Source organism: Triturus cristatus, chromosome 6 (assembly GCF_964204655.1).
Source record: "Triturus cristatus chromosome 6, aTriCri1.1, whole genome shotgun sequence".
NCBI classification, from domain to species: Eukaryota; Metazoa; Chordata; class Amphibia; order Caudata; family Salamandridae; genus Triturus; species Triturus cristatus.
The window spans coordinates 884,711,854-884,735,787 of NC_140589.1; the positions used below are offsets into that span (position 1 = coordinate 884,711,854).

Here is a 23,934-nt window from a genome sequence, read left to right on the forward strand (position 1 = left end):
GTGAAGAATAATGGATTGTTACTCTTCATTCATTTTTGCCCATTGGCTCAGATTTGAATGCTTACAGGCCATCCGAGCATCTCTGCCAGGCCACCCTATGTCTAGAGACTGTAGATTTAGAGAGTTTATAAACATTGTAGGTTCATCAATGAAGTGTGCTCGCTTCGGCAGCACATATACTAAAATTGGAACGATACAGAGAAGATTAGCATGGCCCCTGCGCAAGGATGACACGCAAATTCGTGAAGCGTTCCATATTTTTACCAGCTTTCAGGAGAGAAATGTTCTATGTTTTCAAGACTAATTGAAATAATAAAGCAGGTTCCAGTGCTTTCCTCCTAATATGTATTTTTCAATTTTTCTCTCCTCAACATTTTTAATGTATTTACCTCGCAGTAAAGAAGGTGCACTCTATGTGTCCAGCTGCATTTAGCAAGGAAGCCTGCAGGACTTCTGGGACTTTTCTTTCTCTTCTTCAGCCTCCCTGTCATTATTCTTCACAACCCCCAAATCTATACTGCTGCCAGCGATGCGTTGCTTTGTGGGAAGCAAGACAAAGAGAAGGGGAGGGCCTATGCAAATGATGGCCTCAGGGCTGTCTGGGAGTCCCTTTTCAGCAGTACTGTTAAAATCCGCCTTGCAACCAGATTGGTCGGGTAAGCCGAAAAACACCAGGCATGATTGGGCACCGGGTCCTCTAGGCCCTTGGAGGACATATTGGGCCTGCATCCCTCAGTTTCTGAGGTCCAAGAAATGTTCACCCTCCACCCTAATAGAGAGGTCTTGGCCGATCGTGGCCGATCGGGGCAGAAGGGAGCAGGGCAAGATGCTCATGATCCTGCTCTAATAATGAACTGCCTTCCTCTCTCCTTACCTGTGGTTATGCCTGGCTGCTTGGTTCCAGTTGTAGGCCTACATCCCACAGGCAATTTGCTTGTCTCTCTCACACATGTAAATGGGTCAGCACTCAAGTGCACACACCTGCCTGCACCCACAGATCCTCTCACACACACTTTTCTCAACAAGATTTTTTCCTAGTTTAGAGACTCAGAGACCCATGTTGAAATACAAAAGCAGCACACCACATGACGGCCTTCACATAGAATCCAGCAGCAAATGGGAAACTTTTAACCAGCCGTGGTCCTATTACTGCAGCCCTACCATGGAACGACTGCTGGATGAGTCGTGCTCGAGAATATTGAACCTACAACAAGTCTGAGGTAAATAAGAATTCCACAGGAATACCATAAAACATGGACCTATGACCCTTTCGAGCCAGATAGGAATCAAACCTACAATCTTCTGATCCGTAGTCAGACGCGTTATCCATTGCGCCACTGGCCCCATGTAGGTACACCCATACTTTTGTCCTTAAGAGGACCAGAAATTGTGTGTGTGTGTGTGTGTGTGTGTTTTAAAACACCATTCCATCAACCTTTTTAGCCATGTTTACTGCTCACAACCAGAAGACACAAGTAAACCCACCTGAGGGACCTCTTGAAATTCTGTTCTGTCAGGTGTTCCTAACTTATACAAAGGACTTTAGGAGGAGGAAGGACCTAAAAGTCAGGCGAAATGGTCCTAGATCCAAGGAAATGTTTTAGATCAGCCTCAGTTTCTTAAATAGTCTGCATTAACATCATCAGTTCCACGTCTGTGTGGAGCTGATCTTGAGGACTTCTTAATCAGCAGGCGGGTACAACAATAAAGTGTTTAATATTACAATACAGGCGAAAATTCAGACACCTTGTCATAGGCTCACCTTGTCCAGGGACCCAGGCATGCTGCCTTTCCACTCTCAGAGCCCTTCACCTAACCTACTGTGCAGCTGTTTCACCTCTAATATCACTGTTCCACAGGCAGCGTGATGTCACAATGTTCCTTGTCTGTAGCCTGAACCATGAGCCTTTGCAACCCTGGCATAATCTACATACTTCCAATTGGTGAAGTCTTGGACCACAAATGCAGTGAAGAATAATGGATTGTTACTCTTCATTCATTTTTGCCCATTGGCTCAGATTTGAATGCTTACAGGCCATCCGAGCATCTCTGCCAGGCCACCCTATGTCTAGAGACTGTAGATTTAGAGAGTTTATAAACATTGTAGGTTCATCAATAAAGTGTGCTCGCTTCGGCAGCACATATACTAAAATTGGAACGATACAGAGAAGATTAGCATGGCCCCTGCGCAAGGATGACACGCAAATTCGTGAAGCGTTCCATATTTTTACCAGCTTTCAGGAGAGAAATGTTCTATGTTTTCAAGACTAATTGAAATAATAAAGCAGGTTCCAGTGCTTTCCTCCTAATATGTATTTTTCAATTTTTCTCTCCTCAACATTTTTAATGTATTTACCTCGCAGTAAAGAAGGTGCACTCTATGTGTCCAGCTGCATTTAGCAAGGAAGCCTGCAGGACTTCTGGGACTTTTCTTTCTCTTCTTCAGCCTCCCTGTCATTATTCTTCACAACCCCCAAATCTATACTGCTGCCAGCGATGCGTTGCTTTGTGGGAAGCAAGACAAAGAGAAGGGGAGGGCCTATGCAAATGATGGCCTCAGGGCTGTCTGGGAGTCCCTTTTCAGCAGTACTGTTAAAATCCGCCTTGCAACCAGATTGGTCGGGTAAGCTGAAAAACACCAGGCATGATTGGGCACCGGGTCCTCTAGGCCCTTGGAGGACATATTGGGCCTGCATCCCTCAGTTTCTGAGGTCCAAGAAATGTTCACCCTCCACCCTAATAGAGACGTCTTGGCCGATCGTGGCCGATCGGGGCAGAAGGGAGCAGGGCAAGATGCTCATGATCCTGCTCTAATAATGAACTGCCTTCCTCTCTCCTTACCTGTGGTTATGCCTGGCTGCTTGGTTCCAGTTGTAGGCCTACATCCCACAGGCAATTTGCTTGTCTCTCTCACACATGTAAATGGGTCAGCACTCAAGTGCACACACCTGCCTGCACCCACAGATCCTCTCACACACACTTTTCTCAACAAGATTTTTTCCTAGTTTAGAGACTCAGAGACCCATGTTGAAATACAAAAGCAGCACACCACATGACGGCCTTCACATAGAATCCAGCAGCAAATGGGAAACTTTTAACCAGCCGTGGTCCTATTACTGCAGCCCTACCATGGAACGACTGCTGGATGAGTCGTGCTCAAGAATATTGAACCTACAACAAGTCTGAGGTAAATAAGAATTTCACAGGAATACCATAAAACAGGGACCTATGACCCTTTCGAGCCAGATAGGAGTCGAACCTACAATCTTCTGATCCGTAGTCAGACGCGTTATCCATTGCGCCACTGGCCCCATGTAGGTACACCCATACTTTTGTCCTTAAGAGGACCAGAAATTGTGTGTGTGTGTGTGTGTGTGTTTTAAAACACCATTCCATCAACCTTTTTAGCCATGTTTACTGCTCACAACCAGAAGACACAAGTAAACCCACCTGAGGGACCTCCTGAAATTCTGTTCTGTCAGGTGTTCCTAACTTATACAAAGGACTTTAGGAGGAGGAAGGACCTAAAAGTCAGGCGAAATGGTCCTAGATCCAAGGAAATGTTTTAGATCAGCCTCAGTTTCTTAAATAGTCTGCATTAACATCATCAGTTCCACGTCTGTGTGGAGCTGATCTTGAGGACTTCTTAATCAGCAGGCGGGTACAACAATAAAGTGTTTAATATTACAATACAGGCGAAAATTCAGACACCTTGTCATAGGCTCACCTTGTCCAGGGACCCAGGCATGCTGCCTTTCCACTCTCAGAGCCCTTCACCTAACCTACTGTGCAGCTGTTTCACCTCTAATATCACTGTTCCACAGGCAGCTTGATGTCACAATGTTCCTTGTCTGTAGCCTGAACCATGAGCCTTTGCAACCCTGGCATAATCTACATACTTCCAATTGGTGAAGTCTTGGACCACAAATGCAGTGAAGAATAATGGATTGTTACTCTTCATTCATTTTTGCCCATTGGCTCAGATTTGAATGCTTACAGGCCATCCGAGCATCTCTGCCAGGCCACCCTATGTCTAGAGACTGTAGATTTAGAGAGTTTATAAACATTGTAGGTTCATCAATGAAGTGTGCTCGCTTCGGCAGCACATATACTAAAATTGGAACGATACAGAGAAGATTAGCATGGCCCCTGCGCAAGGATGACACGCAAATTCGTGAAGCGTTCCATATTTTTACCAGCTTTCAGGAGAGAAATGTTCTATGTTTTCAAGACTAATTGAAATAATAAAGCAGGTTCCAGTGCTTTCCTCCTAATATGTATTTTTCAATTTTTCTCTCCTCAACATTTTTAATGTATTTACCTCGCAGTAAAGAAGGTGCACTCTATGTGTCCAGCTGCATTTAGCAAGGAAGCCTGCAGGACTTCTGGGACTTTTCTTTCTCTTCTTCAGCCTCCCTGTCATTATTCTTCACAACCCCCAAATCTATACTGCTGCCAGCGATGCGTTGCTTTGTGGGAAGCAAGACAAAGAGAAGGGGAGGGCCTATGCAAATGATGGCCTCAGGGCTGTCTGGGAGTCCCTTTTCAGCAGTAATGTTAAAATCCGCCTTGCAACCAAATTGGTCGGGTAAGCTGAAAAACACAAGGCATGATTGGGCACCGGGTCCTCTAGGCCCTTGGAGGACATATTGGGCCTGCATCCCTCAGTTTCTGAGGTCCAAGAAATGTTCACCCTCCACCCTAATAGAGAGGTATTGGCCGATCGTGGCCGATCAGGGCAGAAGGGAGCAGGGCAAGATGCTCATGATCCTGCTCTAATAATGAACTGCCTTCCTCTCTCCTTACCTGTGGTTATGCCTGGCTGCTTGGTTCCAGTTGTAGGCCTACATCCCACAGGCAATTTGCTTGTCTCTCTCACACATGTAAATGGGTCAGCACTCAAGTGCACACACCTGCCTGCACCCACAGATCCTCTCACACACACTTTTCTCAACAAGATTTTTTCCTAGTTTAGAGACTCAGAGACCCATGTTGAAATACAAAAGCAGCACACTACATGACGGCCTTCACATAGAATCCAGCAGCAAATGGGAAACTTTTAACTAGCCGTGGTCCTATTACTGCAGCCCTACCATGGAACGACTGCTGGATGAGTCGTGCTCGAGAATATTGAACCTACAACAAGTCTGAGGTAAATAAGAATTCCACAGGAATACCATAAAACATGGACCTATGACCCTTTCGAGCCAGATAGGAATCAAACCTACAATCTTCTGATCCGTAGTCAGACGCGTTATCCATTGCGCCACTGGCCCCATGTAGGTACACCCATACTTTTGTCCTTAAGAGGACCAGAAATTGTGTGTGTGTGTGTGTGTGTGTGTTTTAAAACACCATTCCATCAACCTTTTTAGCCATGTTTACTGCTCACAACCAGAAGACACAAGTAAACCCACCTGAGGGACCTCCTGAAATTCTGTTCTGTCAGGTGTTCCTAACTTATACAAAGGACTTTAGGAGGAGGAAGGACCTAAAAGTCAGGCGAAATGGTCCTAGATCCAAGGAAATGTTTTAGATCAGCCTCAGTTTCTTAAATAGTCTGCATTAACATCATCAGTTCCACGTCTGTGTGGAGCTGATCTTGAGGACTTCTTAATCAGCAGGTGGGTACAACAATAAAGTGTTTAATATTACAATACAGGCGAAAATTCAGACACCTTGTCATAGGCTCACCTTGTCCAGGGACCCAGGCATGCTGCCTTTCCACTCTCAGAGCCCTTCACCTAACCTACTGTGCAGCTGTTTCACCTCTAATATCACTGTTCCACAGGCAGCGTGATGTCACAATGTTCCTTGTCTGTAGCCTGAACCATGAGCCTTTGCAACCCTGGCATAATCTACATACTTCCAATTGGTGAAGTCTTGGACCACAAATGCAGTGAAGAATAATGGATTGTTACTCTTCATTCATTTTTGCCCATTGGCTCAGATTTGAATGCTTACAGGCCATCCGAGCATCTCTGCCAGGCCACCCTATGTCTAGAGACTGTAGATTTAGAGAGTTTATAAACATTGTAGGTTCATCAATAAAGTGTGCTCGCTTCGGCAGCACATATACTAAAATTGGAACGATACAGAGAAGATTAGCATGGCCCCTGCGCAAGGATGACACACAAATTCGTGAAGCGTTCCATATTTTTACCAGCTTTCAGGAGAGAAATGTTCTATGTTTTCAAGACTAATTGAAATAATAAAGCAGGTTCCAGTGCTTTCCTCCTAATATGTATTTTTCAATTTTTCTCTCCTCAACATTTTTAATGTATTTACCTCGCAGTAAAGAAGGTGCACTCTATGTGTCCAGCTGCATTTAGCAAGGAAGCCTGCAGGACTTCTGGGACTTTTCTTTCTCTTCTTCAGCCTCCCTGTCATTATTCTTCACAACCCCCAAATCTATACTGCTGCCAGCGATGCGTTGCTTTGTGGGAAGCAAGACAAAGAGAAGGGGAGGGCCTATGCAAATGATGGCCTCAGGGCTGTCTGGGAGTCCCTTTTCAGCAGTACTGTTAAAATCCGCCTTGCAACCAGATTGGTCGGGTAAGCTGAAAAACACCAGGCATGATTGGGCACCGGGTCCTCTAGGCCCTTGGAGGACATATTGGGCCTGCATCCCTCAGTTTCTGAGGTCCAAGAAATGTTCACCCTCCACCCTAATAGAGAGGTCTTGGCCGATCGTGGCCGATCGGGGCAGAAGGGAGCAGGGCAAGATGCTCATGATCCTGCTCTAATAATGAACTGCCTTCCTCTCTCCTTACCTGTGGTTATGCCTGGCTGCTTGGTTCCAGTTGTAGGCCTACATCCCACAGGCAATTTGCTTGTCTCTCTCACACATGTAAATGGGTCAGCACTCAAGTGCACACACCTGCCTGCACCCACAGATCCTCTCACACACACTTTTCTCAACAAGATTTTTTCCTAGTTTAGAGACTCAGAGACCCATGTTGAAATACAAAAGCAGCACACCACATGACGGCCTTCACATAGAATCCAGCAGCAAATGGGAAACTTTTAACTAGCCGTGGTCCTATTACTGCAGCCCTACCATGGAACGACTGCTGGATGAGTCGTGCTCGAGAATATTGAACCTACAACAAGTCTGAGGTAAATAAGAATTCCACAGGAATACCATAAAACAGGGACCTATGACCCTTTCGAGCCAGATAGGAATCGAACCTACAATCTTCTGATCCGTAGTCAGACGCGTTATCCATTGCGCCACTGGCCCCATGTAGGTACACCCATACTTTTGTCCTTAAGAGGACCAGAAATTGTGTGTGTGTGTGTGTGTTTTAAAACACCATTCCATCAACCTTTTTAGCCATGTTTACTGCTCACAACCAGAAGACACAAGTAAACCCACCTGAGGGACCTCCTGAAATTCTGTTCTGTCAGGTGTTCCTAACTTATACAAAGGACTTTAGGAGGAGGAAGGACCTAAAAGTCAGGCGAAATGGTCCTAGATCCAAGGAAATGTTTTAGATCAGCCTCAGTTTCTTAAATAGTCTGCATTAACATCATCAGTTCCACGTCTGTGTGGAGCTGATCTTGAGGACTTCTTAATCAGCAGGCGGGTACAACAATAAAGTGTTTAATATTACAATACAGGCGAAAATTCAGACACCTTGTCATAGGCTCACCTTGTCCAGGGACCCAGGCATGCTGCCTTTCCACTCTCAGAGCCCTTCACCTAACCTACTGTGCAGCTGTTTCACCTCTAATATCACTGTTCCACAGGCAGCGTGATGTCACAATGTTCCTTGTCTGTAGCCTGAACCATGAGCCTTTGCAACCCTGGCATAATCTACATACTTCCAATTGGTGAAGTCTTGGACCACAAATGCAGTGAAGAATAATGGATTGTTACTCTTCATTCATTTTTGCCCATTGGCTCAGATTTGAATGCTTACAGGCCATCCGAGCATCTCTGCCAGGCCACCCTATGTCTAGAGACTGTAGATTTAGAGAGTTTATAAACATTGTAGGTTCATCAATAAAGTGTGCTCGCTTCGGCAGCACATATACTAAAATTGGAACGATACAGAGAAGATTAGCATGGCCCCTGCGCAAGGATGACACGCAAATTCGTGAAGCGTTCCATATTTTTACCAGCTTTCAGGAGAGAAATGTTCTATGTTTTCAAGACTAATTGAAATAATAAAGCAGGTTCCAGTGCTTTCCTCCTAATATGTATTTTTCAATTTTTCTCTCCTCAACATTTTTAATGTATTTACCTCGCAGTAAAGAAGGTGCACTCTATGTGTCCAGCTGCATTTAGCAAGGAAGCCTGCAGGACTTCTGGGACTTTTCTTTCTCTTCTTCAGCCTCCCTGTCATTATTCTTCACAACCCCCAAATCTATACTGCTGCCAGCGATGCGTTGCTTTGTGGGAAGCAAGACAAAGAGAAGGGGAGGGCCTATGCAAATGATGGCCTCAGGGCTGTCTGGGAGTCCCTTTTCAGCAGTACTGTTAAAATCCGCCTTGCAACCAGATTGGTCGGGTAAGCTGAAAAACACCAGGCATGATTGGGCACCGGGTCCTCTAGGCCCTTGGAGGACATATTGGGCCTGCATCCCTCAGTTTCTGAGGTCCAAGAAATGTTCACCCTCCACCCTAATAGAGAGGTCTTGGCCGATCGTGGCCGATCGGGGCAGAAGGGAGCAGGGCAAGATGCTCATGATCCTGCTCTAATAATGAACTGCCTTCCTCTCTCCTTACCTGTGGTTATGCCTGGCTGCTTGGTTCCAGTTGTAGGCCTACATCCCACAGGCAATTTGCTTGTCTCTCTCACACATGTAAATGGGTCAGCACTCAAGTGCACACACCTGCCTGCACCCACAGATCCTCTCACACACACTTTTCTCAACAAGATTTTTTCCTAGTTTAGAGACTCAGAGACCCATGTTGAAATACAAAAGCAGCACACCACATGACGGCCTTCACATAGAATCCAGCAGCAAATGGGAAACTTTTAACTAGCCGTGGTCCTATTACTGCAGCCCTACCATGGAACGACTGCTGGATGAGTCGTGCTCGAGAATATTGAACCTACAACAAGTCTGAGGTAAATAAGAATTCCACAGGAATACCATAAAACAGGGACCTATGACCCTTTCGAGCCAGATAGGAATCGAACCTACAATCTTCTGATCCGTAGTCAGACGCGTTATCCATTGCGCCACTGGCCCCATGTAGGTACACCCATACTTTTGTCCTTAAGAGGACCAGAAATTGTGTGTGTGTGTGTGTGTTTTAAAACACCATTCCATCAACCTTTTTAGCCATGTTTACTGCTCACAACCAGAAGACACAAGTAAACCCACCTGAGGGACCTCCTGAAATTCTGTTCTGTCAGGTGTTCCTAACTTATACAAAGGACTTTAGGAGGAGGAAGGACCTAAAAGTCAGGCGAAATGGTCCTAGATCCAAGGAAATGTTTTAGATCAGCCTCAGTTTCTTAAATAGTCTGCATTAACATCATCAGTTCCACGTCTGTGTGGAGCTGATCTTGAGGACTTCTTAATCAGCAGGCGGGTACAACAATAAAGTGTTTAATATTACAATACAGGCGAAAATTCAGACACCTTGTCATAGGCTCACCTTGTCCAGGGACCCAGGCATGCTGCCTTTCCACTCTCAGAGCCCTTCACCTAACCTACTGTGCAGCTGTTTCACCTCTAATATCACTGTTCCACAGGCAGCGTGATGTCACAATGTTCCTTGTCTGTAGCCTGAACCATGAGCCTTTGCAACCCTGGCATAATCTACATACTTCCAATTGGTGAAGTCTTGGACCACAAATGCAGTGAAGAATAATGGATTGTTACTCTTCATTCATTTTTGCCCATTGGCTCAGATTTGAATGCTTACAGGCCATCCGAGCATCTCTGCCAGGCCACCCTATGTCTAGAGACTGTAGATTTAGAGAGTTTATAAACATTGTAGGTTCATCAATGAAGTGTGCTCGCTTCGGCAGCACATATACTAAAATTGGAACGATACAGAGAAGATTAGCATGGCCCCTGCGCAAGGATGACACGCAAATTCGTGAAGCGTTCCATATTTTTACCAGCTTTCAGGAGAGAAATGTTCTATGTTTTCAAGACTAATTGAAATAATAAAGCAGGTTCCAGTGCTTTCCTCCTAATATGTATTTTTCAATTTTTCTCTCCTCAACATTTTTAATGTATTTACCTCGCAGTAAAGAAGGTGCACTCTATGTGTCCAGCTGCATTTAGCAAGGAAGCCTGCAGGACTTCTGGGACTTTTCTTTCTCTTCTTCAGCCTCCCTGTCATTATTCTTCACAACCCCCAAATCTATACTGCTGCCAGCGATGCGTTGCTTTGTGGGAAGCAAGACAAAGAGAAGGGGAGGGCCTATGCAAATGATGGCCTCAGGGCTGTCTGGGAGTCCCTTTTCAGCAGTACTGTTAAAATCCGCCTTGCAACCAGATTGGTCGGGTAAGCTGAAAAACACCAGGCATGATTGGGCACCGGGTCCTCTAGGCCCTTGGAGGACATATTGGGCCTGCATCCCTCAGTTTCTGAGGTCCAAGAAATGTTCACCCTCCACCCTAATAGAGAGGTCTTGGCCGATCGTGGCCGATCGGGGCAGAAGGGAGCAGGGCAAGATGCTCATGATCCTGCTCTAATAATGAACTGCCTTCCTCTCTCCTTACCTGTGGTTATGCCTGGCTGCTTGGTTCCAGTTGTAGGCCTACATCCCACAGGCAATTTGCTTGTCTCTCTCACACATGTAAATGGGTCAGCACTCAAGTGCACACACCTGCCTGCACCCACAGATCCTCTCACACACACTTTTCTCAACAAGATTTTTTCCTAGTTTAGAGACTCAGAGACCCATGTTGAAATACAAAAGCAGCACACCACATGACGGCCTTCACATAGAATCCAGCAGCAAATGGGAAACTTTTAACCAGCCGTGGTCCTATTACTGCAGCCCTACCATGGAACGACTGCTGGATGAGTCGTGCTCAAGAATATTGAACCTACAACAAGTCTGAGGTAAATAAGAATTCCACAGGAATACCATAAAACAGGGACCTATGACCCTTTCGAGCCAGATAGGAGTCAAACCTACAATCTTCTGATCCGTAGTCAGACGCGTTATCCATTGCGCCACCGGCCCCATGTAGGTACACCCATACTTTTGTCCTTAAGAGGACCAGAAATTGTGTGTGTGTGTGTGTGTGTGTGTGTGTTTTAAAACACCATTCCATCAACCTTTTTAGCCATGTTTACTGCTCACAACCAGAAGACACAAGTAAACCCACCTGAGGGACCTCCTGAAATTCTGTTCTGTCAGGTGTTCCTAACTTATACAAAGGACTTTAGGAGGAGGAAGGACCTAAAAGTCAGGCGAAATGGTCCTAGATCCAAGGAAATGTTTTAGATCAGCCTCAGTTTCTTAAATAGTCTGCATTAACATCATCAGTTCCACGTCTGTGTGGAGCTGATCTTGAGGACTTCTTAATCAGCAGGCGGGTACAACAATAAAGTGTTTAATATTACAATACAGGCGAAAATTCAGACACCTTGTCATAGGCTCACCTTGTCCAGGGACCCAGGCATGCTGCCTTTCCACTCTCAGAGCCCTTCACCTAACCTACTGTGCAGCTGTTTCACCTCTAATATCACTGTTCCACAGGCAGCGTGATGTCACAATGTTCCTTGTCTGTAGCCTGAACCATGAGCCTTTGCAACCCTGGCATAATCTACATACTTCCAATTGGTGAAGTCTTGGACCACAAATGCAGTGAAGAATAATGGATTGTTACTCTTCATTCATTTTTGCCCATTGGCTCAGATTTGAATGCTTACAGGCCATCCGAGCATCTCTGCCAGGCCACCCTATGTCTAGAGACTGTAGATTTAGAGAGTTTATAAACATTGTAGGTTCATCAATAAAGTGTGCTCGCTTCGGCAGCACATATACTAAAATTGGAACGATACAGAGAAGATTAGCATGGCCCCTGCGCAAGGATGACACGCAAATTCGTGAAGCGTTCCATATTTTTACCAGCTTTCAGGAGAGAAATGTTCTATGTTTTCAAGACTAATTGAAATAATAAAGCAGGTTCCAGTGCTTTCCTCCTAATATGTATTTTTCAATTTTTCTCTCCTCAACATTTTTAATGTATTTACCTCGCAGTAAAGAAGGTGCACTCTATGTGTCCAGCTGCATTTAGCAAGGAAGCCTGCAGGACTTCTGGGACTTTTCTTTCTCTTCTTCAGCCTCCCTGTCATTATTCTTCACAACCCCCAAATCTATACTGCTGCCAGCGATGCGTTGCTTTGTGGGAAGCAAGACAAAGAGAAGGGGAGGGCCTATGCAAATGATGGCCTCAGGGCTGTCTGGGAGTCCCTTTTCAGCAGTACTGTTAAAATCCGCCTTGCAACCAGATTGGTCGGGTAAGCTGAAAAACACCAGGCATGATTGGGCACCGGGTCCTCTAGGCCCTTGGAGGACATATTGGGCCTGCATCCCTCAGTTTCTGAGGTCCAAGAAATGTTCACCCTCCACCCTAATAGAGAGGTCTTGGCCGATCGTGGCCGATCGGGGCAGAAGGGAGCAGGGCAAGATGCTCATGATCCTGCTCTAATAATGAACTGCCTTCCTCTCTCCTTACCTGTGGTTATGCCTGGCTGCTTGGTTCCAGTTGTAGGCCTACATCCCACAGGCAATTTGCTTGTCTCTCTCACACATGTAAATGGGTCAGCACTCAAGTGCACACACCTGCCTGCACCCACAGATCCTCTCACACACACTTTTCTCAACAAGATTTTTTCCTAGTTTAGAGACTCAGAGACCCATGTTGAAATACAAAAGCAGCACACCACATGACGGCCTTCACATAGAATCCAGCAGCAAATGGGAAACTTTTAACCAGCCGTGGTCCTATTACTGCAGCCCTACCATGGAACGACTGCTGGATGAGTCGTGCTCAAGAATATTGAACCTACAACAAGTCTGAGGTAAATAAGAATTCCACAGGAATACCATAAAACAGGGACCTATGACCCTTTCGAGCCAGATAGGAGTCGAACCTACAATCTTCTGATCCGTAGTCAGACGCGTTATCCATTGCGCCACTGGCCCCATGTAGGTACACCCATACTTTTGTCCTTAAGAGGACCAGAAATTGTGTGTGTGTGTGTGTGTGTGTGTGTGTTTTAAAACACCATTCCATCAACCTTTTTAGCCATGTTTACTGCTCACAACCAGAAGACACAAGTAAACCCACCTGAGGGACCTCCTGAAATTCTGTTCTGTCAGGTGTTCCTAACTTATACAAAGGACTTTAGGAGGAGGAAGGACCTAAAAGTCAGGCGAAATGGTCCTAGATCCAAGGAAATGTTTTAGATCAGCCTCAGTTTCTTAAATAGTCTGCATTAACATCATCAGTTCCACGTCTGTGTGGAGCTGATCTTGAGGACTTCTTAATCAGCAGGCGGGTACAACAATAAAGTGTTTAATATTACAATACAGGCGAAAATTCAGACACCTTGTCATAGGCTCACCTTGTCCAGGGACCCAGGCATGCTGCCTTTCCACTCTCAGAGCCCTTCACCTAACCTACTGTGCAGCTGTTTCACCTCTAATATCACTGTTCCACAGGCAGCTTGATGTCACAATGTTCCTTGTCTGTAGCCTGAACCATGAGCCTTTGCAACCCTGGCATAATCTACATACTTCCAATTGGTGAAGTCTTGGACCACAAATGCAGTGAAGAATAATGGATTGTTACTCTTCATTCATTTTTGCCCATTGGCTCAGATTTGAATGCTTACAGGCCATCCGAGCATCTCTGCCAGGCCACCCTATGTCTAGAGACTGTAGATTTAGAGAGTTTATAAACATTGTAGGTTCATCAATGAAGTGTGCTCGCTTCGGCAGCACATATACTAAAATTGGAACGATACAGAGAAGATTAGCATGGCCCCTGCGCAAGGATGACACGCAAATTCGTGAAGCGTTCCATATTTTTACCAGCTTTCAGGAGAGAAATGTTCTATGTTTTCAAGACTAATTGAAATAATAAAGCAGGTTCCAGTGCTTTCCTCCTAATATGTATTTTTCAATTTTTCTCTCCTCAACATTTTTAATGTATTTACCTCGCAGTAAAGAAGGTGCACTCTATGTGTCCAGCTGCATTTAGCAAGGAAGCCTGCAGGACTTCTGGGACTTTTCTTTCTCTTCTTCAGCCTCCCTGTCATTATTCTTCACAACCCCCAAATCTATACTGCTGCCAGCGATGCGTTGCTTTGTGGGAAGCAAGACAAAGAGAAGGGGAGGGCCTATGCAAATGATGGCCTCAGGGCTGTCTGGGAGTCCCTTTTCAGCAGTAATGTTAAAATCCGCCTTGCAACCAAATTGGTCGGGTAAGCTGAAAAACACAAGGCATGATTGGGCACCGGGTCCTCTAGGCCCTTGGAGGACATATTGGGCCTGCATCCCTCAGTTTCTGAGGTCCAAGAAATGTTCACCCTCCACCCTAATAGAGAGGTATTGGCCGATCGTGGCCGATCAGGGCAGAAGGGAGCAGGGCAAGATGCTCATGATCCTGCTCTAATAATGAACTGCCTTCCTCTCTCCTTACCTGTGGTTATGCCTGGCTGCTTGGTTCCAGTTGTAGGCCTACATCCCACAGGCAATTTGCTTGTCTCTCTCACACATGTAAATGGGTCAGCACTCAAGTGCACACACCTGCCTGCACCCACAGATCCTCTCACACACACTTTTCTCAACAAGATTTTTTCCTAGTTTAGAGACTCAGAGACCCATGTTGAAATACAAAAGCAGCACACTACATGACGGCCTTCACATAGAATCCAGCAGCAAATGGGAAACTTTTAACTAGCCGTGGTCCTATTACTGCAGCCCTACCATGGAACGACTGCTGGATGAGTCGTGCTCGAGAATATTGAACCTACAACAAGTCTGAGGTAAATAAGAATTCCACAGGAATACCATAAAACATGGACCTATGACCCTTTCGAGCCAGATAGGAATCAAACCTACAATCTTCTGATCCGTAGTCAGACGCGTTATCCATTGCGCCACTGGCCCCATGTAGGTACACCCATACTTTTGTCCTTAAGAGGACCAGAAATTGTGTGTGTGTGTGTGTGTGTGTGTTTTAAAACACCATTCCATCAACCTTTTTAGCCATGTTTACTGCTCACAACCAGAAGACACAAGTAAACCCACCTGAGGGACCTCCTGAAATTCTGTTCTGTCAGGTGTTCCTAACTTATACAAAGGACTTTAGGAGGAGGAAGGACCTAAAAGTCAGGCGAAATGGTCCTAGATCCAAGGAAATGTTTTAGATCAGCCTCAGTTTCTTAAATAGTCTGCATTAACATCATCAGTTCCACGTCTGTGTGGAGCTGATCTTGAGGACTTCTTAATCAGCAGGTGGGTACAACAATAAAGTGTTTAATATTACAATACAGGCGAAAATTCAGACACCTTGTCATAGGCTCACCTTGTCCAGGGACCCAGGCATGCTGCCTTTCCACTCTCAGAGCCCTTCACCTAACCTACTGTGCAGCTGTTTCACCTCTAATATCACTGTTCCACAGGCAGCGTGATGTCACAATGTTCCTTGTCTGTAGCCTGAACCATGAGCCTTTGCAACCCTGGCATAATCTACATACTTCCAATTGGTGAAGTCTTGGACCACAAATGCAGTGAAGAATAATGGATTGTTACTCTTCATTCATTTTTGCCCATTGGCTCAGATTTGAATGCTTACAGGCCATCCGAGCATCTCTGCCAGGCCACCCTATGTCTAGAGACTGTAGATTTAGAGAGTTTATAAACATTGTAGGTTCATCAATAAAGTGTGCTCGCTTCGGCAGCACATATACTAAAATTGGAACGATACAGAGAAGATTAGCATGGCCCCTGCGCAAGGATGACACGCAAATTCGTGAAGCGTTCCATATTTTTACCAGCTTTCAGGAGAGAAATGTTCTATGTTTTCAAGACTAATTGAAATAATAAAGCAGGTTCCAGTGCTTTCCTCCTAATATGTATTTTTCAATTTTTCTCTCCTCAACATTTTTAATGTATTTACCTCGCAGTAAAGAAGGTGCACTCTATGTGTCCAGCTGCATTTAGCAAGGAAGCCTGCAGGACTTCTGGGACTTTTCTTTCTCTTCTTCAGCCTCCCTGTCATTATTCTTCACAACCCCCAAATCTATACTGCTGCCAGCGATGCGTTGCTTTGTGGGAAGCAAGACAAAGAGAAGGGGAGGGCCTATGCAAATGATGGCCTCAGGGCTGTCTGGGAGTCCCTTTTCAGCAGTACTGTTAAAATCCGCCTTGCAACCAGATTGGTCGGGTAAGCTGAAAAACACCAGGCATGATTGGGCACCGGGTCCTCTAGGCCCTTGGAGGACATATTGGGCCTGCATCCCTCAGTTTCTGAGGTCCAAGAAATGTTCACCCTCCACCCTAATAGAGAGGTCTTGGCCGATCGTGGCCGATCGGGGCAGAAGGGAGCAGGGCAAGATGCTCATGATCCTGCTCTAATAATGAACTGCCTTCCTCTCTCCTTACCTGTGGTTATGCCTGGCTGCTTGGTTCCAGTTGTAGGCCTACATCCCACAGGCAATTTGCTTGTCTCTCTCACACATGTAAATGGGTCAGCACTCAAGTGCACACACCTGCCTGCACCCACAGATCCTCTCACACACACTTTTCTCAACAAGATTTTTTCCTAGTTTAGAGACTCAGAGACCCATGTTGAAATACAAAAGCAGCACACCACATGACGGCCTTCACATAGAATCCAGCAGCAAATGGGAAACTTTTAACTAGCCGTGGTCCTATTACTGCAGCCCTACCATGGAACGACTGCTGGATGAGTCGTGCTCGAGAATATTGAACCTACAACAAGTCTGAGGTAAATAAGAATTCCACAGGAATACCATAAAACAGGGACCTATGACCCTTTCGAGCCAGATAGGAATCGAACCTACAATCTTCTGATCCGTAGTCAGACGCGTTATCCATTGCGCCACTGGCCCCATGTAGGTACACCCATACTTTTGTCCTTAAGAGGACCAGAAATTGTGTGTGTGTGTGTGTGTTTTAAAACACCATTCCATCAACCTTTTTAGCCATGTTTACTGCTCACAACCAGAAGACACAAGTAAACCCACCTGAGGGACCTCCTGAAATTCTGTTCTGTCAGGTGTTCCTAACTTATACAAAGGACTTTAGGAGGAGGAAGGACCTAAAAGTCAGGCGAAATGGTCCTAGATCCAAGGAAATGTTTTAGATCAGCCTCAGTTTCTTAAATAGTCTGCATTAACATCATCAGTTCCACGTCTGTGTGGAGCTGATCTTGAGGACTTCTTAATCAGCAGGCGGGTACAACAATAAAGTGTTTAATATTACAATACAGGCGAAAATTCAGACACCTTGTCATAGGCTCACCTTGTCCAGGGACCCAGGCATGCTGCCTTTCCACTCTCAGAGCCCTTCACCTAACCTACTGTGCAGCTGTTTCACCTCTAATATCACTGTTCCACAGGCAGCGTGATGTCACAATGTTCCTTGTCTGTAGCCTGAACCATGAGCCTTTGCAACCCTGGCATAATCTACATACTTCCAATTGGTGAAGTCTTGGACCACAAATGCAGTGAAGAATAATGGATTGTTACTCTTCATTCATTTTTGCCCATTGGCTCAGATTTGAATGCTTACAGGCCATCCGAGCATCTCTGCCAGGCCACCCTATGTCTAGAGACTGTAGATTTAGAGAGTTTATAAACATTGTAGGTTCATCAATAAAGTGTGCTCGCTTCGGCAGCACATATACTAAAATTGGAACGATACAGAGAAGATTAGCATGGCCCCTGCGCAAGGATGACACGCAAATTCGTGAAGCGTTCCATATTTTTACCAGCTTTCAGGAGAGAAATGTTCTATGTTTTCAAGACTAATTGAAATAATAAAGCAGGTTCCAGTGCTTTCCTCCTAATATGTATTTTTCAATTTTTCTCTCCTCAACATTTTTAATGTATTTACCTCGCAGTAAAGAAGGTGCACTCTATGTGTCCAGCTGCATTTAGCAAGGAAGCCTGCAGGACTTCTGGGACTTTTCTTTCTCTTCTTCAGCCTCCCTGTCATTATTCTTCACAACCCCCAAATCTATACTGCTGCCAGCGATGCGTTGCTTTGTGGGAAGCAAGACAAAGAGAAGGGGAGGGCCTATGCAAATGATGGCCTCAGGGCTGTCTGGGAGTCCCTTTTCAGCAGTACTGTTAAAATCCGCCTTGCAACCAGATTGGTCGGGTAAGCTGAAAAACACCAGGCATGATTGGGCACCGGGTCCTCTAGGCCCTTGGAGGACATATTGGGCCTGCATCCCTCAGTTTCTGAGGTCCAAGAAATGTTCACCCTCCACCCTAATAGAGAGGTCTTGGCCGATCGTGGCCGATCGGGGCAGAAGGGAGCAGGGCAAGATGCTCATGATCCTGCTCTAATAATGAACTGCCTTCCTCTCTCCTTACCTGTGGTTATGCCTGGCTGCTTGGTTCCAGTTGTAGGCCTACATCCCACAGGCAATTTGCTTGTCTCTCTCACACATGTAAATGGGTCAGCACTCAAGTGCACACACCTGCCTGCACCCACAGATCCTCTCACACACACTTTTCTCAACAAGATTTTTTCCTAGTTTAGAGACTCAGAGACCCATGTTGAAATACAAAAGCAGCACACCACATGACGGCCTTCACATAGAATCCAGCAGCAAATGGGAAACTTTTAACTAGCCGTGGTCCTATTACTGCAGCCCTACCATGGAACGACTGCTGGATGAGTCGTGCTCGAGAATATTGAACCTACAACAAGTCTGAGGTAAATAAGAATTCCACAGGAATACCATAAAACAGGGACCTATGACCCTTTCGAGCCAGATAGGAATCGAACCTACAATCTTCTGATCCGTAGTCAGACGCGTTATCCATTGCGCCACTGGCCCCATGTAGGTACACCCATACTTTTGTCCTTAAGAGGACCAGAAATTGTGTGTGTGTGTGTGTGTTTTAAAACACCATTCCATCAACCTTTTTAGCCATGTTTACTGCTCACAACCAGAAGACACAAGTAAACCCACCTGAGGGACCTCCTGAAATTCTGTTCTGTCAGGTGTTCCTAACTTATACAAAGGACTTTAGGAGGAGGAAGGACCTAAAAGTCAGGCGAAATGGTCCTAGATCCAAGGAAATGTTTTAGATCAGCCTCAGTTTCTTAAATAGTCTGCATTAACATCATCAGTTCCACGTCTGTGTGGAGCTGATCTTGAGGACTTCTTAATCAGCAGGCGGGTACAACAATAAAGTGTTTAATATTACAATACAGGCGAAAATTCAGACACCTTGTCATAGGCTCACCTTGTCCAGGGACCCAGGCATGCTGCCTTTCCACTCTCAGAGCCCTTCACCTAACCTACTGTGCAGCTGTTTCACCTCTAATATCACTGTTCCACAGGCAGCGTGATGTCACAATGTTCCTTGTCTGTAGCCTGAACCATGAGCCTTTGCAACCCTGGCATAATCTACATACTTCCAATTGGTGAAGTCTTGGACCACAAATGCAGTGAAGAATAATGGATTGTTACTCTTCATTCATTTTTGCCCATTGGCTCAGATTTGAATGCTTACAGGCCATCCGAGCATCTCTGCCAGGCCACCCTATGTCTAGAGACTGTAGATTTAGAGAGTTTATAAACATTGTAGGTTCATCAATGAAGTGTGCTCGCTTCGGCAGCACATATACTAAAATTGGAACGATACAGAGAAGATTAGCATGGCCCCTGCGCAAGGATGACACGCAAATTCGTGAAGCGTTCCATATTTTTACCAGCTTTCAGGAGAGAAATGTTCTATGTTTTCAAGACTAATTGAAATAATAAAGCAGGTTCCAGTGCTTTCCTCCTAATATGTATTTTTCAATTTTTCTCTCCTCAACATTTTTAATGTATTTACCTCGCAGTAAAGAAGGTGCACTCTATGTGTCCAGCTGCATTTAGCAAGGAAGCCTGCAGGACTTCTGGGACTTTTCTTTCTCTTCTTCAGCCTCCCTGTCATTATTCTTCACAACCCCCAAATCTATACTGCTGCCAGCGATGCGTTGCTTTGTGGGAAGCAAGACAAAGAGAAGGGGAGGGCCTATGCAAATGATGGCCTCAGGGCTGTCTGGGAGTCCCTTTTCAGCAGTACTGTTAAAATCCGCCTTGCAACCAGATTGGTCGGGTAAGCTGAAAAACACCAGGCATGATTGGGCACCGGGTCCTCTAGGCCCTTGGAGGACATATTGGGCCTGCATCCCTCAGTTTCTGAGGTCCAAGAAATGTTCACCCTCCACCCTAATAGAGAGGTCTTGGCCGATCGTGGCCGATCGGGGCAGAAGGGAGCAGGGCAAGATGCTCATGATCCTGCTCTAATAATGAACTGCCTTCCTCTCTCCTTACCTGTGGTTATGCCTGGCTGCTTGGTTCCAGTTGTAGGCCTACATCCCACAGGCAATTTGCTTGTCTCTCTCACACATGTAAATGGGTCAGCACTCAAGTGCACACACCTGCCTGCACCCACAGATCCTCTCACACACACTTTTCTCAACAAGATTTTTTCCTAGTTTAGAGACTCAGAGACCCATGTTGAAATACAAAAGCAGCACACCACATGACGGCCTTCACATAGAATCCAGCAGCAAATGGGAAACTTTTAACCAGCCGTGGTCCTATTACTGCAGCCCTACCATGGAACGACTGCTGGATGAGTCGTGCTCAAGAATATTGAACCTACAACAAGTCTGAGGTAAATAAGAATTCCACAGGAATACCATAAAACAGGGACCTATGACCCTTTCGAGCCAGATAGGAGTCAAACCTACAATCTTCTGATCCGTAGTCAGACGCGTTATCCATTGCGCCACCGGCCCCATGTAGGTACACCCATACTTTTGTCCTTAAGAGGACCAGAAATTGTGTGTGTGTGTGTGTGTGTGTGTGTGTTTTAAAACACCATTCCATCAACCTTTTTAGCCATGTTTACTGCTCACAACCAGAAGACACAAGTAAACCCACCTGAGGGACCTCCTGAAATTCTGTTCTGTCAGGTGTTCCTAACTTATACAAAGGACTTTAGGAGGAGGAAGGACCTAAAAGTCAGGCGAAATGGTCCTAGATCCAAGGAAATGTTTTAGATCAGCCTCAGTTTCTTAAATAGTCTGCATTAACATCATCAGTTCCACGTCTGTGTGGAGCTGATCTTGAGGACTTCTTAATCAGCAGGCGGGTACAACAATAAAGTGTTTAATATTACAATACAGGCGAAAATTCAGACACCTTGTCATAGGCTCACCTTGTCCAGGGACCCAGGCATGCTGCCTTTCCACTCTCAGAGCCCTTCACCTAACCTACTGTGCAGCTGTTTCACCTCTAATATCACTGTTCCACAGGCAGCGTGATGTCACAATGTTCCTTGTCTGTAGCCTGAACCATGAGCCTTTGCAACCCTGGCATAATCTACATACTTCCAATTGGTGAAGTCTTGGACCACAAATGCAGTGAAGAATAATGGATTGTTACTCTTCATTCATTTTTGCCCATTGGCTCAGATTTGAATGCTTACAGGCCATCCGAGCATCTCTGCCAGGCCACCCTATGTCTAGAGACTGTAGATTTAGAGAGTTTATAAACATTGTAGGTTCATCAATAAAGTGTGCTCGCTTCGGCAGCACATATACTAAAATTGGAACGATACAGAGAAGATTAGCATGGCCCCTGCGCAAGGATGACACGCAAATTCGTGAAGCGTTCCATATTTTTACCAGCTTTCAGGAGAGAAATGTTCTATGTTTTCAAGACTAATTGAAATAATAAAGCAGGTTCCAGTGCTTTCCTCCTAATATGTATTTTTCAATTTTTCTCTCCTCAACATTTTTAATGTATTTACCTCGCAGTAAAGAAGGTGCACTCTATGTGTCCAGCTGCATTTAGCAAGGAAGCCTGCAGGACTTCTGGGACTTTTCTTTCTCTTCTTCAGCCTCCCTGTCATTATTCTTCACAACCCCCAAATCTATACTGCTGCCAGCGATGCGTTGCTTTGTGGGAAGCAAGACAAAGAGAAGGGGAGGGCCTATGCAAATGATGGCCTCAGGGCTGTCTGGGAGTCCCTTTTCAGCAGTACTGTTAAAATCCGCCTTGCAACCAGATTGGTCGGGTAAGCTGAAAAACACCAGGCATGATTGGGCACCGGGTCCTCTAGGCCCTTGGAGGACATATTGGGCCTGCATCCCTCAGTTTCTGAGGTCCAAGAAATGTTCACCCTCCACCCTAATAGAGAGGTCTTGGCCGATCGTGGCCGATCGGGGCAGAAGGGAGCAGGGCAAGATGCTCATGATCCTGCTCTAATAATGAACTGCCTTCCTCTCTCCTTACCTGTGGTTATGCCTGGCTGCTTGGTTCCAGTTGTAGGCCTACATCCCACAGGCAATTTGCTTGTCTCTCTCACACATGTAAATGGGTCAGCACTCAAGTGCACACACCTGCCTGCACCCACAGATCCTCTCACACACACTTTTCTCAACAAGATTTTTTCCTAGTTTAGAGACTCAGAGACCCATGTTGAAATACAAAAGCAGCACACCACATGACGGCCTTCACATAGAATCCAGCAGCAAATGGGAAACTTTTAACTAGCCGTGGTCCTATTACTGCAGCCCTACCATGGAACGACTGCTGGATGAGTCGTGCTCGAGAATATTGAACCTACAACAAGTCTGAGGTAAATAAGAATTCCACAGGAATACCATAAAACAGGGACCTATGACCCTTTCGAGCCAGATAGGAATCGAACCTACAATCTTCTGATCCGTAGTCAGACGCGTTATCCATTGCGCCACTGGCCCCATGTAGGTACACCCATACTTTTGTCCTTAAGAGGACCAGAAATTGTGTGTGTGTGTGTGTGTTTTAAAACACCATTCCATCAACCTTTTTAGCCATGTTTACTGCTCACAACCAGAAGACACAAGTAAACCCACCTGAGGGACCTCCTGAAATTCTGTTCTGTCAGGTGTTCCTAACTTATACAAAGGACTTTAGGAGGAGGAAGGACCTAAAAGTCAGGCGAAATGGTCCTAGATCCAAGGAAATGTTTTAGATCAGCCTCAGTTTCTTAAATAGTCTGCATTAACATCATCAGTTCCACGTCTGTGTGGAGCTGATCTTGAGGACTTCTTAATCAGCAGGCGGGTACAACAATAAAGTGTTTAATATTACAATACAGGCGAAAATTCAGACACCTTGTCATAGGCTCACCTTGTCCAGGGACCCAGGCATGCTGCCTTTCCACTCTCAGAGCCCTTCACCTAACCTACTGTGCAGCTGTTTCACCTCTAATATCACTGTTCCACAGGCAGCGTGATGTCACAATGTTCCTTGTCTGTAGCCTGAACCATGAGCCTTTGCAACCCTGGCATAATCTACATACTTCCAATTGGTGAAGTCTTGGACCACAAATGCAGTGAAGAATAATGGATTGTTACTCTTCATTCATTTTTGCCCATTGGCTCAGATTTGAATGCTTACAGGCCATCCGAGCATCTCTGCCAGGCCACCCTATGTCTAGAGACTGTAGATTTAGAGAGTTTATAAACATTGTAGGTTCATCAATGAAGTGTGCTCGCTTCGGCAGCACATATACTAAAATTGGAACGATACAGAGAAGATTAGCATGGCCCCTGCGCAAGGATGACACGCAAATTCGTGAAGCGTTCCATATTTTTACCAGCTTTCAGGAGAGAAATGTTCTATGTTTTCAAGACTAATTGAAATAATAAAGCAGGTTCCAGTGCTTTCCTCCTAATATGTATT

The 23,934-nt window shown here is 45.5% G+C and overlaps 24 non-coding genes across 24 annotated transcripts; 13 read left to right on the forward strand and 11 right to left on the reverse strand.

Annotated features, from left to right (window-relative positions):
* Nucleotides 1-155: 155 nt before the first annotated feature.
* Nucleotides 156-262, forward strand: LOC146820585 (U6 spliceosomal RNA). Its single transcript, XR_014965262.1, has one exon. It is a non-coding gene; the product is annotated as a U6 spliceosomal RNA (small nuclear RNA).
* Nucleotides 263-1,271: 1,009 nt separating this feature from the next.
* TRNAR-ACG (transfer RNA arginine (anticodon ACG)) lies at nt 1,272-1,344 on the reverse strand. The gene has a single exon. It is a non-coding gene; the product is annotated as a tRNA-Arg (tRNA).
* A 778-nt stretch (nt 1,345-2,122) lies between these two features.
* LOC146820587 (U6 spliceosomal RNA) lies at nt 2,123-2,229 on the forward strand. Its single transcript, XR_014965263.1, has one exon. It is a non-coding gene; the product is annotated as a U6 spliceosomal RNA (small nuclear RNA).
* A 1,009-nt stretch (nt 2,230-3,238) lies between these two features.
* Nucleotides 3,239-3,311, reverse strand: TRNAR-ACG (transfer RNA arginine (anticodon ACG)). The gene has a single exon. It is a non-coding gene; the product is annotated as a tRNA-Arg (tRNA).
* A 776-nt stretch (nt 3,312-4,087) lies between these two features.
* On the forward strand, nt 4,088-4,194 carry LOC146820589 (U6 spliceosomal RNA). The gene has a single exon (XR_014965264.1). It is a non-coding gene; the product is annotated as a U6 spliceosomal RNA (small nuclear RNA).
* A 1,009-nt stretch (nt 4,195-5,203) lies between these two features.
* Nucleotides 5,204-5,276, reverse strand: TRNAR-ACG (transfer RNA arginine (anticodon ACG)). The gene has a single exon. It is a non-coding gene; the product is annotated as a tRNA-Arg (tRNA).
* Nucleotides 5,277-6,054: 778 nt separating this feature from the next.
* On the forward strand, nt 6,055-6,161 carry LOC146820591 (U6 spliceosomal RNA). The gene has a single exon (XR_014965447.1). It is a non-coding gene; the product is annotated as a U6 spliceosomal RNA (small nuclear RNA).
* Nucleotides 6,162-7,170: 1,009 nt separating this feature from the next.
* Nucleotides 7,171-7,243, reverse strand: TRNAR-ACG (transfer RNA arginine (anticodon ACG)). The gene has a single exon. It is a non-coding gene; the product is annotated as a tRNA-Arg (tRNA).
* Nucleotides 7,244-8,015: 772 nt separating this feature from the next.
* On the forward strand, nt 8,016-8,122 carry LOC146820593 (U6 spliceosomal RNA). Its single transcript, XR_014965265.1, has one exon. It is a non-coding gene; the product is annotated as a U6 spliceosomal RNA (small nuclear RNA).
* Nucleotides 8,123-9,131: 1,009 nt separating this feature from the next.
* TRNAR-ACG (transfer RNA arginine (anticodon ACG)) lies at nt 9,132-9,204 on the reverse strand. Its single transcript has one exon. It is a non-coding gene; the product is annotated as a tRNA-Arg (tRNA).
* A 772-nt stretch (nt 9,205-9,976) lies between these two features.
* On the forward strand, nt 9,977-10,083 carry LOC146820595 (U6 spliceosomal RNA). Its single transcript, XR_014965267.1, has one exon. It is a non-coding gene; the product is annotated as a U6 spliceosomal RNA (small nuclear RNA).
* A 1,864-nt stretch (nt 10,084-11,947) lies between these two features.
* On the forward strand, nt 11,948-12,054 carry LOC146820596 (U6 spliceosomal RNA). Its single transcript, XR_014965268.1, has one exon. It is a non-coding gene; the product is annotated as a U6 spliceosomal RNA (small nuclear RNA).
* Nucleotides 12,055-13,063: 1,009 nt separating this feature from the next.
* TRNAR-ACG (transfer RNA arginine (anticodon ACG)) lies at nt 13,064-13,136 on the reverse strand. Its single transcript has one exon. It is a non-coding gene; the product is annotated as a tRNA-Arg (tRNA).
* Nucleotides 13,137-13,918: 782 nt separating this feature from the next.
* On the forward strand, nt 13,919-14,025 carry LOC146820598 (U6 spliceosomal RNA). The gene has a single exon (XR_014965269.1). It is a non-coding gene; the product is annotated as a U6 spliceosomal RNA (small nuclear RNA).
* A 1,009-nt stretch (nt 14,026-15,034) lies between these two features.
* On the reverse strand, nt 15,035-15,107 carry TRNAR-ACG (transfer RNA arginine (anticodon ACG)). The gene has a single exon. It is a non-coding gene; the product is annotated as a tRNA-Arg (tRNA).
* Nucleotides 15,108-15,885: 778 nt separating this feature from the next.
* On the forward strand, nt 15,886-15,992 carry LOC146820600 (U6 spliceosomal RNA). The gene has a single exon (XR_014965270.1). It is a non-coding gene; the product is annotated as a U6 spliceosomal RNA (small nuclear RNA).
* A 1,009-nt stretch (nt 15,993-17,001) lies between these two features.
* TRNAR-ACG (transfer RNA arginine (anticodon ACG)) lies at nt 17,002-17,074 on the reverse strand. The gene has a single exon. It is a non-coding gene; the product is annotated as a tRNA-Arg (tRNA).
* A 772-nt stretch (nt 17,075-17,846) lies between these two features.
* LOC146820602 (U6 spliceosomal RNA) lies at nt 17,847-17,953 on the forward strand. Its single transcript, XR_014965271.1, has one exon. It is a non-coding gene; the product is annotated as a U6 spliceosomal RNA (small nuclear RNA).
* A 1,009-nt stretch (nt 17,954-18,962) lies between these two features.
* Nucleotides 18,963-19,035, reverse strand: TRNAR-ACG (transfer RNA arginine (anticodon ACG)). Its single transcript has one exon. It is a non-coding gene; the product is annotated as a tRNA-Arg (tRNA).
* Nucleotides 19,036-19,807: 772 nt separating this feature from the next.
* Nucleotides 19,808-19,914, forward strand: LOC146820604 (U6 spliceosomal RNA). Its single transcript, XR_014965272.1, has one exon. It is a non-coding gene; the product is annotated as a U6 spliceosomal RNA (small nuclear RNA).
* A 1,009-nt stretch (nt 19,915-20,923) lies between these two features.
* On the reverse strand, nt 20,924-20,996 carry TRNAR-ACG (transfer RNA arginine (anticodon ACG)). Its single transcript has one exon. It is a non-coding gene; the product is annotated as a tRNA-Arg (tRNA).
* Nucleotides 20,997-21,778: 782 nt separating this feature from the next.
* LOC146820606 (U6 spliceosomal RNA) lies at nt 21,779-21,885 on the forward strand. The gene has a single exon (XR_014965273.1). It is a non-coding gene; the product is annotated as a U6 spliceosomal RNA (small nuclear RNA).
* Nucleotides 21,886-22,894: 1,009 nt separating this feature from the next.
* On the reverse strand, nt 22,895-22,967 carry TRNAR-ACG (transfer RNA arginine (anticodon ACG)). The gene has a single exon. It is a non-coding gene; the product is annotated as a tRNA-Arg (tRNA).
* Nucleotides 22,968-23,739: 772 nt separating this feature from the next.
* On the forward strand, nt 23,740-23,846 carry LOC146820608 (U6 spliceosomal RNA). The gene has a single exon (XR_014965274.1). It is a non-coding gene; the product is annotated as a U6 spliceosomal RNA (small nuclear RNA).
* The last annotated feature ends 88 nt before the right edge of the window (nt 23,847-23,934 follow it).